This window comes from Mastomys coucha, chromosome X, assembly GCF_008632895.1.
Source record: "Mastomys coucha isolate ucsf_1 chromosome X, UCSF_Mcou_1, whole genome shotgun sequence".
NCBI classification, from domain to species: domain Eukaryota; kingdom Metazoa; phylum Chordata; class Mammalia; order Rodentia; family Muridae; genus Mastomys; species Mastomys coucha.
The window spans coordinates 102094355-102100960 of NC_045030.1; the positions used below are offsets into that span (position 1 = coordinate 102094355).

The window sequence follows — 6606 nt, forward strand, 5'->3', positions numbered from 1 at the left end:
TGGAGAGGGACTCACAGTGTAGACTGCCTGGTTGGCTTGGAACTCAGAGACCTGGCTGCTTGTGTCTCTCCTGAATCCTAAACTTAAAGGCATACACTACCATGCCTAGCATATTTTTTCTTTTGAATATTTATTTTTAATTTAAAATTATTTTATGTGTTTTGCCTGCATGTATGTCTGTGCGTGCATCAGATATGTACATGGTGCCTGCAGGGACCAAAGAGATCAACAGATCCCCTGCAATTGTAATTACAGACAGTTGTGAGCCACCATGTGGGTGCCAGGTATTGAACATCAGTCCTCTGGAAGCCAGTCCTCTTAACCATAGGACTATCTATAGTCCCTATTTTTTAATGTGTATGTACGTCTATGAACTTCTGTGAGTTTTTGTGCACATATGCATGCAGGACTCCTCAGAGGCCATAAGAGGGCACCAGACCCCTTTGAAATGGATGTGGGTACTAGGCCCTAAACCCCTATCTCCAAAAGAGCAGTAAGTGCCCTTAACTGCTGAAGAGTCTCTCCAGCCCCTACATTTTACTTTTTAAATGCAAATATTGCACATATTATATAGAATATCATGTTCTGAAATTTGTGTATTCTGTGGGAGTTAATTGACATATGTATTAATGTACAGACATCTTTTAAAAAATGTATTTCTTTATTTACTTATTCATTTTACATCCCACTCACTGCCCCTTCCTGGCTACTCCCTCCCTCCTCCTTCTTCCCTCTCCCCTCCCCTTCTCCTCTGAGCAGGTGGGGGCCCACCTGGGTATCCCTTCACCCTGGCACTTCAATGGTGGGAAAACTTAAAAGTCTCTCTTAGCAAATTTTGTTTTTTTAATTAAAAATTTAAACTGATAAAGCAAAGGTTATACATATTAATAAGATACCATGAGATTTTCAATACATATATACATTTTGTAATATGTGAATCAGATTAGAACTGTTGATTTATTCAAATAATTTTCTCATAATAAAAATATTCAAAATCCTTTCCTTTATTCCTTATTCTATTTAGCTTTTTTAAATCCACGTGACAATTTTTTTCATATTTTAACACATGACAATTTTTATTGTGAATGTTTTCAAAATTATTTCCTCAGTATCTCCCTACAGAGACAAAAACAAATCTGTTATTTAATACACTGGAAGTTAAAAAGTTGATCACTGCCTAGAGAAGGGAAAATTGCCTTGATAACATACTTCCCCAGGAGGCCAATTCATCACAGACCTCCAATAACACGGGCATGAGCATGACAGATGTACTGTCCTTGATCTGAACTTTTATTCACTACCATTTGATAATCATCTTCAGGCCCAGATCTATACATATTTCTCACCAGTAATCATTAGCTGTCCAAGAAGACTTTCATCAGCATCTTCTGCAATTTCAGGAATCTAGAGTCTATGTTTCTTGGGTATCACCAGAAAAAAGGGCTTGTACTTGAAGGGAATGTTCATGGAAAGCATGACACTTCTCATCCTCAAAACACATTTTTGCTTGCAAATTCTTTGCAGATGACCTTCCCAAACATTGTGTTGTTACCCAGGCCAGGCAACCTGATACTTGCTATTATTGTCAGTCACCTTAGGCTTCCTTCTTTGCAGGAACTAGGAATGAAGACCTCTTTCAGCTGTTGAGATATACCACACAAAAGTTGTCAGTAGTCACCTTACTGTGCGATAACGCACCAGAACTTCTAAGCATAGCTCAGTACACATTTGTGCTTGCCAGTGATTTTATTTTATTTTATTTTTTGTGACAGATACCTTAAATCATTTACAGGAGGGAAGACTGATTTTGCCTTATGATTTTCGAAGTTCCCTGCACTAGTGGCTAGCCCTGTTGGTTCTGGGCTGTGGTGAGTCAGAGCATTGTAGTGGGAGGGAGCCAAAGAGCAGAGCTGCTTACCTAATAGCAGTCATGAAGCTTGTGTTGGAGGGAGGGCAGGAAAAATGATGACAATGTATAGTCCCCAAGAACAGTACCTCAGCAACCTACCTCTAAATATGGCTGGCTTCCAAAGGATTCTCCCACTTTGAATAAAGCCATCAAATTATTAATTCACATATATTTATATATATATATATTCATTTTGCCAATTCTATTACTCTAGAGAACTTTGCCTAATATAGGCATGTCATATCTAAACCATAACAGTATTATTTTAAAAATTATTTATATATTTTGACATAGGGTTCTCTGTGTAGAACTTGGCTGTCCTGGAACTTGCTTTGTAGACCAGGCTAGACTCTAACTGGGGTTAAAGGTGTGTTCCACCAACCCCAGCTTAAATTATATATTTTAATTAGCTTACAAAGTAGTAGTTCTCCATAGGGTTTTTCATACATCTTTAGTTTGAGTTTACCCAGTTCTGCCTCCTGCTCTTCCCTGTCTCACTGCTCCCATCCACACTTAAACCTCATATCACATGTTCTCTACCCCTTAGGCCTCTTCCCCTTTCTAGCTCATAGGCCCTTTCTAGCTTCTGCTTTCTAACACTATTTAAAATTAAAGACACAAATCCAAACAATTTGAAGCTAGGATTCACGTATGAGAGAGAACATGAAGCATCTGTATTGTTGGACCTAGCTTATATCATTTAGTATAATGTTTTCCAGTTTTATCAATTTTCCCCCAAAATTTATAATTTCATTTTTTACAGTGGAGTAAATTCCAGTGTGCGCTACATTTTTGCTATCTGTTCATCAATGGTAGACATCTAGACTGCTCCCATTTTTCTAGCTATTGTGAATTGAGTAGCAATGAACATGGACATATAAGTGTCTCTGTGGGAAGATATCGCATCCTTTGAGTATATGCCTAGGAATATGCTGGATTATATGGTAATTTTATTTTTAGCTTTTAAAGAAACCGTCACACCAATTTTCATAACTACTGTACCAGTTTATACTTCTACCAACAGTGGATAAATGTTTTACACTCTCATATCTTTGCCAGTGTTGTCATTTGGCTTATTTCTATGAAAGCCATTCTGACTGTGATGAGATGAAATTTCAAAGCAGCTTTAATTTGTGTTTCTCTTATAGTTAATGATGTCCAACACTTAAAATGTTATTATCTATTCACATTTCTTGTTTTGGGAACGCTGTTCAGTTCCATGGCAATTTTTAAGTTATGCTTTTTGTTTTCTTGACTTCTTTGTATGTTCTAGATACTAATTCTATAGGGTATATAGCTGGCAAAGAATTCCTTCCATTCTCTAGGCTGCCTCTTTATTTGACTGACAATTTCCTTTGCTTTTTAGTTTCACAAGATTCCATTAGATGATTATTAGCTGTAGTTCTGAGTGATTAAAGTCTTATTCAGAAATTTCTTCCCTTTAAGTTTATTCAGCTTCAAATCTTATATTGAGGTCCTTGATCCATTCGGAGTTGATATTCTTGAAGGGTAAGAAATAAAGATTTGCCGGGTGTGGTGGTGCATGCCTTTAATCCCAGCACTTGGGAGGCAGAGGCAGGCGGATTTCTGAGTTCAAGGCCAGCCTGGTCTACAGAGTGAGTCCAGGACAGCCAGGGCTATACAGAGAAACCTTGTCTCGAAAAAACAATAAATAAATAAATAAATAAATATTTAGTTTCCAGTTGTTGAAGATGTTGTCTTTTCTCCAGTCTGTATTTTTGACATCTATAAGAAAAATCAGACAAGTTTGTATGTGTATCTACCTGCCTTGTTGTATCTAGAAAACAGTTTCTTTGGTGTTGTCAACTACATATAACTCTTAGAATGTCTTCCTCTTTCTTGAAGATCCTTGAGCCTTGGGAGGAGGGATATGAGGTGAAGAATTGGGGTATGAATATGTTCAAAATATATGACATGAAAATTTCAAGGGATTAAGAATATTGCTTAAAGAATTCAGGTAACTGTAGTTGTGTCACCTTGTATTTGGGTCCTATAGTCTACTCCATTAATCTCAGTGTCTGCTTTTGTGCCAGCCTGTATGACTTCTCCAATAGTATTCCCTTTTCTTAGGATTGATTTTGCTAGCCAGGTCTCTTTTCTTCCATGTGGACTTTAAAGGTTGTTTTGTTTTGTTTTGTTTTGTTTTCTGTGAAGAACGTCACTAAAATTTGCAGACTGCTTTTGTTAACAAAGTGATTGTCACAATATTGATTCTCCCAATCCATAAGCATAGGAGGTCATTACATCTGATAGTATTTTCCTGAATTTCTTTTTTCAGTGTTTTATAGTTTTCATTGTAGAGGTTTTTCAAATCCTTTGTTTCTTCCAAGCCTTTTTGGTTTGGTTTTGTTTTGAGGCTATTGTGAATGGGTTTGTATTCTGGTTTCTTTTGTAGTTTGTCAGTGATTTTATATATATATATATACATATATACATATATATATATATTAGTATATAGTATATATATAGTATATATATTAGTATATATATTAGTATATAGTATATATATTAGTATATAGTATATATATTAGTATATAGTATATATATGTAGTATTATATATATATATATATATATATATATATATATATATATATATAAACCCGTGGGTTTTTTCATGTTAATCTTGTATCTTGCCTCATTGTGGAAAGTGTTTATCGATTCTAAAAGTTCTCTGGTGGAGTCTTTAGGGTCTCTTATGTATAGAATCATAGTATCTGCACATAGAGCTACTTTCACTTCTTCATTTTGTATTCATAACCCTTTTTATTTACTCTTCTTGTCTTATTGCTCTGGCTAAGATGTCTAGTTCTATACTGAATAAGACTTAAGAAAGTATATACCCTTCCTTGTCTTGTTCTTGATTTTCATGGAAATGTTCTGAGTTTTCCCCTATTTAATATAATGTTGTCTGTACGTTTGTCAAATATAACGCTTGTTATTCTGGAATGTATTCCTTCTATTCTAAGTTTATTCAGGACTTTTAAAGCATTAATTTGGATTTTGTCAAAATCCTTGTCTCTGTGTATTGAGATAACCATATCCTTTTTGTCCTTCAGTCCACTTTTTATAATTTATAACATCTATTGATTTGTATATATTGAAACCATCCTAGAATCTCTGGAATAGCCACAACTTTATCACAGTGAATCATCTTTTAATGTGTTCTTGAATTCCATTTGTAAATATTTTGTTGAGAATTTTTTTCATCTAAGTTTATTTAGGGAAATTGGTCTGTAATTTTCTTTTGTGCTGAATTTTTATTTGTTCTTGGTATTGGTAATGTTATCTTCAGAAAAAGTTTAGTAACATCTCTTCCTTTTCTGCTTTATGGAGTAGTTTCAAAAGCATTCTTGTCAGTTCTTCTTTGAGGGTCTGGTAAAATTCACCAACCAATCTCTCTCAACCTGATCTTTTTTTAGTTGGGGGATTTTACAATCACTGATTACTTTAGAGATTGGTTTAAAAATGTTTATTTAATTTTGGTTTAATTTTGGCAGGTCATATGCATCTAGAAATTGATCCATTTCTTTTAGATTTTCCAATTTTAACGGAATTTATGTATTTAAGGTAAGATGTAATGATTTTCTGAATGCCATTTGGTATCTGTTATAGTGTCTCACTTTTCATTTCTTTTGTCTTTTTTTTTTTTTTTTCATTTTTCGAGACAGGGTTTCTCTGTATAACCCTGGCTGTCTTGGAACTCACTCTGTAGACCAGGTTGGCCTCGAACTCAGAAATCCGCCTGCCTCTGCCTCCCAAATGCTGGGATTAAAGACATGCACCTCCACTGCCCGGCTTCACTTTTCATTTCCAATTTTATTTATCCAAACCTTCTCTTTCTTTTGGTTAGTTTGGACAAGGGTTGTTCAGTTTTTCTTTTTGTTTTAGTTCTTTGAGCATTTAATACAATATATTTTGATCATAGTTACCCCTTTATTCTTATCAGGTCCACTTCTTCTCTATCCACCCAACTTTGTGTCCTCTTTAAAACAAACAAACAAACAACAACAACAACAACAACAACAACAAAGCCCCTCTAAAAACATTGAGTACAGTTTGTGTTCCTCATGTCCTCTTGGATATGTGGCTTCCACTGGAGCATAGCTGACTTACCAGAGGCCACACCATCGAAGCTCCTTTCCCCAGCAGCTGTCAATTGCCAATGGCTCCTTAGCTAGGGTAGGACTTTTTTTTTTTTTTTTTAAATATGGAACGCTTCACGAATTTGCATGTCATCCTTGTGCAGGGGCTAATCTTCTCTATATCTTTCCAATTTTAGTATATGTGCTGCCGAAACGAGCACTAGGGTAGAACTTAAAGTCCACCTTCCCTCCCCATACCGGCTTTTGTTTGGCTTAAACTCATGCACGTTATGTGTATGCAGCAAGCCACCAAGCTCTATTCTTAACCCTCAAACAATAAGAGATTGGATTACTACTACTAAGAACAATTCAAAATTAAACTCATTTATAATTAAAGATATATAATTAGATGTAATAGTGCCATGGACCGGGTTTGTTATGGGGACCCCGTTTTCCGTGGTATGAGAGTTCTGGTCAGGTGGGCAACAAGTCAGCAAATGACAGACAGAGTCGACACAAGAGTGTGCTGAATCTGTATGTATTTCTTAAAAATGGCATGAGTCTTTTACAGTCATTACAAGAGAGAAATGATA

General features: G+C 35.5%; 1 non-coding gene across 1 annotated transcript; it reads right to left on the bottom strand.

Annotated features, from left to right (window-relative positions):
* Positions 1–6132: 6132 nt before the first annotated feature.
* Positions 6133–6234, bottom strand: LOC116095894. The gene has a single exon (XR_004120758.1). It is a non-coding gene; the product is annotated as a U6 spliceosomal RNA (small nuclear RNA).
* Between the last annotated feature and the right edge of the window lie 372 nt (positions 6235–6606).